Below are 11,511 nucleotides of genomic sequence, written 5' to 3'. Positions count from 1 at the left end.
CTTGAAATGTGTAATTCTGTCTGGCCTCCCAATTCAAAGGTTTTAAACCTGCCCCTTGGCAACAAAGCACGTCTATCTGACACCTCACACATCACAAGCGCAGTGGTGCCAGGAGAACAAAGAGTAATGGGTTCTTGTATTGGCTCGCTTCTTGTTTCACAGCCTGTTGAATCCTGCCTGGTGCTATTTGCTTCACTCCAGACACTGCCCAGCATTATGCTGGCGTTTTGTGAGTACACTGGAGTTGGTTGCTGCTAAACAGGGACCCTCTCAAGTAGGAAGTCTAGTAGGGGGAGAGTAACATAACGCAAACCCCAGGACACTGAAACGGCTTCTTCTGCTTCCTTCTTTTTCTAGAGACCGCACCTTCTACGAATAGGGGAGCATCTCGTCATCAACAAGCCACCCATGGGACAAAATGAGGAAAAGGAGAAGAAGAGATCGTCATCTTGTCCGTCCGTCCACTTGATCCATCTAAATACACACTTGGTTAAAGAGAGGAACACACAAGTCCTCCTTAATCTCAGCATGTCTCTACTGGCATTATCACTTTGCTCCTACTTATCTTTGCTGTCAGTTCTTGACAAACTTACGGAAATTGTAATGTAAAAAAAAAACAAAAAAAAAACAAATTTGTTTCTGTAATGAAATTGCAATAGATGATTGTAAAAAGTGCTGTTTTGTGTATTGTGTGTAAAAAAAACTATTGTATTTGTTACATATTTCTTGTCTTGCTAAAAGTAGTTATTGTTGTATGTATATGTATCCTCACAAACACAAGCAGTGTAAACAAAATACAGACTAATATGGACACAAATCCTGAAGCCATTAGAAAATGAAGAATGTGAGAGGCTTTTTAGTGAATGTGTAGTGGCTGTTAAAAAATAGCTGTTCCATGTGTAAATGTAATCCCTTTAAATACACAGTATGTTCCTGTTCTGTAAATAGTATATATAGACAAAATGCACTATATAATAGAGAATAATTGAAATGCTCAGTCTGAAGTTTATTTGGTACTATATCAGTATGATTCTTCTTCCCTCTTGCTCTGGAGATGCTACCAGGTGACTGTAAAAGTGAAAGTAAATGTTGGATTGTTGGCCCGTCTGTCTGTGTTGCAAACAGTACAGTTTGGTCTAGCTATTGTAGCTATGGCATCATCAGTGTTAAAAAATAAAAAATATATTCTGCACTTGTATCACTGACTCTGACAAACCTCTAGCACTTCTCTCAGCAGGTCTTTGTGTGGACTTGAGCTTGTGCCTGCTCATGTGCATGTGTGGGGAGATAAATACTGCGTGCATTCACTTCGTGTGAGCATGGGTGGTGGTGGGATGTGTTTTTGGGTGAGAACGTGTGTGTGTGTGTGCATCTCTGTCCAAATTCAGACAGTTTGTGGTTCATTGGTAGATATTTTCCTCGTGTGTTTGTGTTTATTGTTTAAAGGTTCTTGTTTTATTTTAACCATAGATGACGATGCACATGTGTGTGTTTCCGTGGCTGTCTGGACAAATTTTTGTTCAGTGCTGCTGTTGTGTTGACATAGTGGCCAGTGCTTGCGATACCAAAGGGCTGTTTGAGGGTTAGCACTCGGCTTTAGGGTTAGGGGTAGAATTAGGCTCAGCTTAGATTGGGGTTTGGCAGAATGAGTGTCCTCAGAACTATAGAAAGACAAATGTGTGTGTTTAAATAGATATCACCATGCAAATGCATTATTGCAATAAAAAGCACAGAAACATACAAACAACCCTTCCAGCTGCTTGTCTGGTCTCCTTTATTTGTTGATGGCTCAACATGCAGGTGTGTCGATACCATAAATAGAAAAATACAATATCATCACCATTTAAGTTGACATGGCAGACTCAGCAAACAACTGCTCGTTTTCGCATCCAGCAGACACACAGTGATGTGTCCATCTGTCAAGTCTAAGTCCAGTGTTTACATTCTTTTAGCTCTGATTTGGGTCTGAGGGAAATGTTGGGCTTGTAAGCATCCTAATGTGGTGGTTATTTGTTCACAAGCTATAGCTATTAACTGTATCTGTTTGTGTGGAGCAGAGTAGATAGTTTACCTAGTCTGCCTGCTACAGCCGGAAACAATAGAACAGAGAAAGTGAAGCAGAACAGTAAAAGTGCGGGTCTGACAGCTAAACACTAAACTGAAATTCACGATCACCCTCTGTGAAGCTCCATAAAGAGCTGTAGATTGAGCTGATCTCTAGGTTCATCACTATGATCTGACCCCTTTTATATGGTCACATTGTGTTCATGTTGTCATTGTTATAACAATATCAATTATACAGTAAATGTCGCTAGCAAGTGCCAATTTATTGTACTTGTACATTTCTATGTTATGCTACTTTATACATCTATTTTACTACACTTCAGAGGACATTACAGTTTTACCATGTTTAATGACAGCCATCGTTATTAGCTATAGATTTGACATACAAAACATATGATTAACTTATAAAATACAGTGTATTGTATTTAACTAAAAGACAGTACAGAAATTTCAAAATGTCACCTGAGAGATACAAGTATTCAGAAGTAAAAGTATACCCCTATGTAAAGATATTCCAAGTACTACGAGTATTATGTCTACCATTTCTTTGTAGTAGTGTGTAGGCTAATATTTGTATTTTCTCTGTTGATTTGATTAGGACACATCCTTGGGGAGGGTTGTGGTACTGGGTGTGGACACACACACTTCCTTGTTTTTTGTCACTTGGCAGGTCTTTATATTGACTTAGATTCATTTCCTTGAGACTTACCCTAACCTTAACCATAACCAATACTTGTGTAAGCCTTACCTAACCTAACATTAACTGTACTCTAACCTTAAACCCAATTATCTCACATAAATTAAAGGACTTTATACTGGCCTGGAGACTTGCCCTAACCTCAACCAAGTTGTCACTATAAATAAATATATTACATGAGTCCCCACAATGTCAGTGTGAAAACAATTTTCAGGTATCTATGCCTACAGTTGTCAGGTAAATGCAATATAGTAGAAGTGGCCTATTTAGTTGTTTTCCACTACTGTTAAGTATATATTATGAATGAATACATTTTCCCACCACCCATTTGGTCTTTGAGTGGTCTTAGTAAAAAAAACTATTGACATTCCCCTTTAATTCTCCAGACTCTCCGTATTATGTAACCTCTACCACACTACCTCTCTTTCGCCGGTAGAGGGCACAGCGGAGCCGGGTGACGAACCATACTCGGCGGCAGTCCCGCTCCTCCTGACCCCCATTCACCCGTACTGTACAGGCTTACAGGCGGGGCAGGGAGGCGGGGCAGGGGGGCGGAGCAGGACCGAGCACAGACAGCTAACAGCTCTGTGGAGTTTCGCTGCAGACCGTGGCCATGGCTTTGGCAGTCCCGAGCAGACGTGTCGCTCCCGTCTCCACACACCTGACAGCGGACCTTCGGAGGAAGCATATCCTGCGCGCCGTTTAAGACGGTAAAGTAGCTGTACACGCTTTTACCTCCATGTATTTCTGCCTGTTCTTAACGCGTTAATCCCTCTGCTTCGCGGGCTTACGTTGACGGAACAGACGTCGAGCTTTGGCGAGTGTGTCACTTTATCGCAGCGAAACACAGTGAAGGCAGCTTCACGGGGGACTGCGGGGCAAGCGGAGCGCTGCCCTCACGTCAGCCCGGCGCTCTGCCGGAAAACTACCGCAGGCTCCAAGTGCTGTTCGAAAACTAGAAGCTGTCTGGTTTATGACTGATGAGCAGTGACTGTACTGCAAGTACAGACTCATTAAAGTTTTTGAAGTAGTATAGCTGTTACATTTTGCAAGGTTTCCTTGAATAGTTTCTCAGTAGGCTGTTTCTGAAGGCGAACTCTGTGGTGGAATTTATCAATGTGTTTTGGGAATAGCGTTTCAGACAGCTATGTTGGGCTAAAATTAGACTTTTAGATCCGGATCATTGAATGTCCGGTGTCAGATTGACACTAAGTTAAAATCGATCACATAAAGTATGGGCCAAGACATGCGTCTCCTATTAATTCAGCCAGAAATACTGTTATATTGTCTATATGAGATGTACACTAAAGCTAAAACAGACCAAAATATAATGCAGGTAACATAGTTTATTCCTGGGGGGGGGGGCACTATTTACAGCTGCTGAAATTTTCATCCCATGTATTTATTTATTTAATTAGATTTATTTTAGTGTTAGAGGAATGCAGTTCTTATCATTAAGCCAAAAACAGATCACAACATGTGCTAGTAGCATTACTTGATACTAAAGAATGTCTTATTTGGCAGAGCTAATTTGCACAGACACTCTTCTCTGGAGACCTTGGAATGAAATGTTTTTTTGTCATTACAGTATTAAATTTCATGCAGCTTTGTGAGCATCTCTGGCTCAAATAGGCCCAACAGAGGCTGAACATTTTGGGAGCATTTGCCCATGTGAGTAATGCATCCTCTCTTAAAGATGACATCACTGACTCCTCCGGCTCTAGTGCAGGGAGTACATGTTGGTGAATGACATTACACTTCTGTCTAAGACATCTGTCTGTTCCGAGTTCAGAGCTCCTCAATGAGACGGAGGAGGAGGACCCACCAGCGCTCGGTGATGACTGGTGCAGCGTGTTGCTGTGGCATATACACACTCGTGGACACACAACTGAAATGGCCATGTTGCAACAAACTTTATAGTGCTCAGTTTCTTCATTTTTAATTTGAATTTTTTTTGCTTTTGGGATAAAGTTACTGATTCCACTGAGGATGGAGGAGCACAGCACAAAGATACGAGCACCATGTGGACAGAAAAAGCTGATACCAAATAACAATACTGATGTATGAGGGGGAACAATAGTGTCCTGGTATAATGTTGAATGAGAAATTCAGCTGAATATAGAGTTGTGTAATTTGACCCACGGAAGATGGGGAAGGAGGGGGCTGCCACAGCTTTGTGACAGCTGCAGTTGAGAGTGAAGCCCTGCAGCCAGAGCTGCCCTGTAGCAGCCAGTGATGCCTGGTGGGATGTGTGTGCAGCAGATGCACACCAGTTGAGACCCAGTCGGAAGAGAATTACAACTTCACTGTACTCCATTTCTTTCTTTCATCCACTGAGGATGAAGGAGCACATCCCAGAGTTTTTCTAGAGATGGTTGTCCGGCCAAACTGAGCTGCAGAAGTCCTCTGCAGAGATGGAGAAATTGCTAGAAGGACGATCAGCAGCTCTCCATCAATCAGACCTTTATAGAGTGGCTACATAGAAGCTGCAGCCTGTTCAGGGTTTGTCACACAGCAGGGAAGGATGCATGCAGTGAAAACCTGCTACACAACCTGAGACTAGGGCAACGGTTCACCTTTCAACATGATAGTGACCTGATGCACAGAGCCAAGACAACAGGGCAGTGACTTCAGGAAAAGACTGTCTTTGAGCGGCCCAGACCTAAAGCCTATAGAACATCTGTGGAGAGACTTGAACATAGCGGTTCACAGCCACTTCACATCCAATCTGATGGAGCTTGACAGGGTAAACTGCCAAATTCCAGGTGTGCATAGCCTGTAGAGACTTAAACCAAGAAGATTTGAAGCTGCAGCCATCAAGTCTAAAGTTTGACCTATGTGTCTGAACCCGACCCTGATCTGAACATGATTTATGTCCGAACCTGGCCCGAACCCTTGTGTTCCACTGGGCTCAGTCCAGGTATCCACACTTTACTTCCATAGGCTTCTACAAACTACTGACTTAAGAGTTAGGGTTCTGAACAATTTTGTAAATGAGATACAGTATTTATTTATTTGCAAAAATGTTTTCACTTTACCCATCTAGACCTCAGTGAAGTGTGCAAAAAGTGAAGGAGTCTGAATACTTTCTGTATACAGTTAGTTGTCTTCTCAACGTGTGACTTTATTGTGCAGCCACTGTTAACATACTTTTGCTTTGACATATCGAAGTATGTCCGTGTGTGCCAGAGTACGCTTAAAATACTCCTGGAGATTTGATATGAATCATGCATGTGTTAAGGGGGGCATGAAATATGAAATGTGTTTGCTAGCTTATAGCTGCTCCCCCAGACTAAGGTGTGGTGTGGGTATGATATGCAGGTGTCAGGCGGAGATATGAGAAATAGATCGCAATCTGCTCTTTGAAGGTTCCGTGTTCACATAAGTGTCTATACAGCACACCGCTGGTCAAGGTTGTTCTGCATCCATGCAAGACTGACCCACTGTCTGTCCACGTTGTGTCCGTGAGCATGTAATATTCCTTGGCTGACACTGACACAGCACCATTTGTTTTTCTGTTTCCAATCTAGTCAAGGAATTGAACATGCATGTGATATTTTCCTTTGCCCTCCCTTTGTACTGGGAAAGAAATGGCATACTCTAGACTGAAATATAGGCATTTCTTTAACTGAGCTCACTAGCAGAAAACTTTCTTTTGCACTCCGTTGCTTTCCTGATGTGCACAAGCAGCTTCTGACCGAAAAAGATGTCTGAATTAGCAGCTGTGGCAACCCACATCATCACTGTTGTTAAATGACCAAAGTGATGGTGATTTACAGTGGACTCAGTAAACCTACTTTAGTGTGTAGTGTAGCCTTTAAATTTATAACAAATTAAGAAATGAGTGCTAATGAGTACAATCAAGAATAGGTTCAGTCTCATTTATATAAACCTACAGTAAGGTGGAGTTGTGTGTCCTCTCTGTGCCACTGTGTGTCTCTTCCCGCAGTCCCAAGACATGCAAGTTGTGGATATGAGTGTGAATGGTTGTTTTTCTAACTATGTCTCACTCCTGTGTTTATAGAGCAGATTTCACTTTGACATAGAAGGTTAAATGAAAGTGGATGGCGATGGACTCACCTGTCTACAAGACATGGTCACTGGTGTAAATTTGCGGGTCAGACTTGAACTTGAAGTGAAACATTTGTATGGATTTACTTCGTCCCCATGAGCAAATCCTCTGAACGTGATGGTTCCACTGGAGTAATTTGAAATTGTGGTGTAACCTGGCCTCAGTGGTGGTGTCATTTGCAAAGCTAAGGCACACCCATACAAAGACCTGGTAGGAGAGACATTTTGCATAAACATAAACATGTCACTATTCTGTGGTGGACAAACTACACACCAGCACTGATTCTGTATATTTGCAATAAGCCAATATCAGCTGATGTATAAACATGGCTTTATTCGTTACCTCATGGACTGTATATAAAGATGTATGATGTGACAGCTCCCAGATGTGAAGCTACAGCAAGTCGATTCCCCCCCAGGTGGCTGCTTGCAGTATACGTCAATAAACCTCACCTCTTCTTTGTTAGCAGCTGGGACACGGGCCTCTTGAATTCAGTTAGTGTCAAAGACCAGATCTGTACAATTCACCCACACTGCCAATTCTGTCTTCATGTAACAGGAAGTACATTATACGGGTCTTAAATCGTGGTTGAGGAGAGGTTTCCTGACATGAAGTTTAAGTATAATGCTGTAATATGACTGATAACAAATGGAGTCGTGCTTTTTGCTTTTCTTTTTAGAGTGTTTTCTAACAAATGAAAAATTACATCAATAGGCCTTAGGTTGTTTTTTTTTTGAGTTGCTTATTTAAACAACCAGCTGACAAGGTGCAACATTATCATTGATTTAGAATTGTTTTTCTGTCAACCTCGTGAATCAAAGTCTAATATTCAGTCTCCTAACTCCTGAGGCAAATACCCATATATTTAGTGGCTGAATGGCCATTATGTATGCACATCAGCTATAGCTGCTAATTTTGTCTGCTGTTTTATGTTGGGCAGGTAGTTAATGGCTAATAGCTGTTGCCAATTCCTAAGTGCATAGTTGTTGAGAATGGTGCAAGTGACAACATTTTAGTTGTGGGCCAGTAAAACCAAAACCTTGAGCTACAATATGCTAAGATGCTGCCTATAAATTTAAATTAGCAGCTTTAAAGCTCAGTGTTTTATACCACTCTATATGCACAGCATTGAAATTGTCAAGTACCACAAGCTGGCAACAAAAGTTTACTTACAGGTTGACTCCAAATAAATACAGTTCTTTTTTTGTATGCCTTTTTTTTTAAGAAATAAGAATAAAAACTAATTAGGCAAGATGCTAAGTTAAGAACTGGAAGAAATCAATATGTTTTGTGTTTATGCTGCACATTACAAATGAGATTCTCACTAATCCAGAGGGAAATAATACATCAAACCACAGCTCTCTAGTGTTTTCATTGTTCACACTGATGGGACATGGTGGGTGCTAAACCTTGTTAGTCCATGTGTCACACTTGATATGTTTCACACTCCTGATCAAATTAGCTCAAACTGTGAGGAAATGATGCAGCTTTCCACTTCTAAATTACAATAATTGGCTTCGGGGGTACTTCATTATTTCTTCATCCACTTCTAGACATCACTGATTAAGTTTTGATTAATCTCACTTGTGCACCCCACCACTCCTCAGATGATTTATTATTTGTGCAGTTTCTCTCTTTCTCTCAGTGAAATCTCTCAGGAGGCTTGTATTGTTTTAGGAGATAAGGTGATAACAAACTGAAAAACGTCTAATGGAATGAGAGAGAGAATTTTATAACAAGTGCTCAAGCACACATACATAAACAGACACAGACCCGTGTACAGTGCAGCAGCATACTCTGTTTGTTGGAGAAAGGAACTGAGACTGGTGTCAGGAAGCAGAAAGTGGTCCAGAGATTACTTTCCAAAGATGTGTTCCCTCCTCAGAATGAACTTGTACCCAGAGGGTGAGGCCTTTGCTTGTCTGCTAGGGGGACAGTGAAGCTCACGCAGTGACTTTTGAAAAAACTATTTTGTTGGCATCTTGCTGACTGAAACTGAGAGACACAGGAAAGTGACAACCTGTAAAGGATTTAATTCATTTAGAGTTCAGCCCTACAGTGATAATGACACACAAAACCAGCAGTTTGGTAGATTTTCAACAATGCAAATAGATGAAAATACAGGATCATTATACCGGGGCTAAAGTGCTCTAATAGACAAATCAGGGTGATGCAGTTGGGAACGGATTAGCATGTTTGTTGGATTGTGTCACCCAACCTCATGAGATGAGGTGACAGGTGAAAGTAAAACCCAACTTAAAGTGTCTTAGTAAGGTGTTGGGCCACCATGTGTCACTAGAACAGCTTCAGTGCTACTTTGCATTAACACTACAAATCTCTGAGCTCTACTGGAGGGATGAACACCTTTTTTCCCCAAAAGATATTCCCTCATTTGGTCTTTTGGTGACGGTGGTGAAGACGCCGTCTAACGCGACGCTCCACAGTCTCCCATTGGTGTCCCATCCTGGAAGTAATTCAGTAGTCACAGGCCAGCAGCTTGTCATCTAGGCTACATCAGTAACACTCACTGTTTCAGTAGTTGGTAGATTAAGTGTGTGCTCAGTTTTTATTAAGCTCAATGGGTCAGAGCTGGCTGCAGCTATGGAAGTGGGAGATAGAGGAAAAGGTCTTAAAGCGACTGTGTTGAGATGAATTGGGAATTTATACCTGATACCAGAGCCATGTGATTTGACTTGAGGTATGAGTTGACCCATTTATAAATAGTCTGAACATCCAGATCATGGACAGTTTTACACATTATCTTACAATATTCACAGGCATTTTTGTCAACATGTGCACCACCCTAAAGTAATCTTGCTTTAAACACAAGTCACACACTATACTTTTGTCCCTACTCATTGGGTCAAAAGTACAATGATCGCAAGTCGAAAGTATATCTTGCCAAAAAGCACAGAAATTGTAAGGTAAACATATATTTCTGTTATACAGATGTGTGTAGGGATTGTAATGGTGCTCCATGCTACTCTTCTAATCATATAACCTAGTCTTGGCCAAGCCACACACATTTAATATGATGATCATGTCATTCTCTGATTTTTGGTGTGTAAAACAATGAAGTACGGTGGAGAGAGCATTATGATTTGGGGCTGCTTTTCTGCCTCTGGACCTGGACCCCTTGCCATTGTGGAGGGGAAAATGAATTCCCAAGTTTATCAAGGTATCCTACAGGATAATGTCAGGGCAGCTGTCTGCAAGCTGAAGCTCTAAACAAACTGGGTGATGCAGCAAGACAATGACACTAAAATCTACTACAGAATGACTTCAGAGACACAAAATACACCTTTTGGAGTGGCCCAGTCAGAGCCCAGACCTCAATCCAATAGAGATGCTGTGGAATGACCTCGAGACGCCCTAAGAATATGGCTGAGCTGAAGCAGTTTTGTGAGGAAGAATGGTCCAAAATTCTTCCTGAATGTTGTGCGGGTCTAATCCACAGCTACAGGAAGCACTTGCTTGAGGGTATTGCTGCCAAAGGTGGTTCAACCAGTTATTAAAGAACTGTTGTCATTACTTTTTTCCACCATCACTTTGTTTGTTTAATGGTTGTGTTCAATAAAGACAACAATGTTCTATCGTGTTTTACCAGGTCGTCAGCTGATAAAAAGTAAAGTACAAGTCAAACCAGACGAGAGTAGACGGGTGGACGAAGGTCTGGGCTAAACAGAAAGTACTTCCATTAGTGGGCAGCTGGAGGCAGTTATTGATAATTACGTACGACTCCGAGGCAGCATTGATGATGACAAAAATTATGGCTTTAATTCCATCATCACTCTCATCCTTGAAGACCTGCAGATAGTCTTCCATTGTATCAAATGTGTCAGTCCACACAAGCTCTGAGCTCTGTGAGACGCACATCTCCTCTGGATCCTTCACTTTTTTATGTTTCAGGTTTATTTTTCTTTCCTTTTTTCTGAGCTTTTTGGTTTCACTTTCACCTTCCCTCCATAGTGAGTCAGGGAATAAAATCAATAACTATACATAACTACGACGCAGACTTTTTCCTGACGAGCTAAATCAGGGTCATTGAGTTGTACGCTAAACATGATCGACACAGTTCTCACCATTTTATATCCCAAACTTTCTAACAATGTATTGCATCACCGCATTACTCAGCAGTTTGATGCATAAAAATAATTTCTAGAAAGGCAGAGTGTGCACTTCGATGGGAGTGTACCAGATACATGATGTGCAGGTCAACAGGTTTTACTATTAATATCTTAGACCAAATTTTTTATAGCCTATTACAAAAAAAAAAAAAAAAAAGAAGTCAGTCCTCATCTCCACCTTCCAAGTCCAAATCCTGGACTCGAGTACCACAGCTCTTGTCTCCAAATCCAAGCTGCTGCTTCAGTGTGAAAATGTGAAATTCATGCTTTGGAGCCAGTGTGTGGTTTGGCCATGCTGGGCTACTGTTAAAAAAACAAAACAAACAAACATGGCAGCTCAACATTGCAGCCTCCATGATAGGGGATCCGCTCCTATGTTGCTATAAAAGGCTTATTCTAAGCCACATGTGTCAAACTCACGGCCCGCGGGCCACATCCGGCCTGCAAGATCATTTTATATATCTTTTTTTTTTTAATGGCCCGGCGATAGGAAGCGCCAATAACACACAAACTACAAATCACATAATGCAGCGAAACCGCTGCCTTACCGA

At 41.5% G+C, this 11,511-nt stretch overlaps 1 protein-coding gene across 2 annotated transcripts in view; it reads left to right on the top strand.

The window, feature by feature from the left end:
• Positions 1-3,331: 3,331 nt before the first annotated feature.
• The window catches only part of LOC109951451 (thyroid hormone receptor alpha), a 64,513-nt gene continuing 56,333 nt past the window's right edge, over positions 3,332-11,511 (top strand). For both annotated transcript variants that reach the window (XM_020585965.1, XM_020585966.1), the window contains exon 1: positions 3,332-3,471. The gene's annotated coding sequence lies outside the window, so the exon portion shown is untranslated. The remainder of the gene's footprint in view (positions 3,472-11,511) is intronic.

Source organism: Monopterus albus, unplaced genomic scaffold (assembly GCF_001952655.1).
Source record: "Monopterus albus unplaced genomic scaffold, M_albus_1.0 scaffold389.1, whole genome shotgun sequence".
In the NCBI taxonomy this organism is placed as follows: domain Eukaryota; kingdom Metazoa; phylum Chordata; class Actinopteri; order Synbranchiformes; family Synbranchidae; genus Monopterus; species Monopterus albus.
This window is presented reverse-complemented; position numbering and strand designations above follow the sequence as displayed.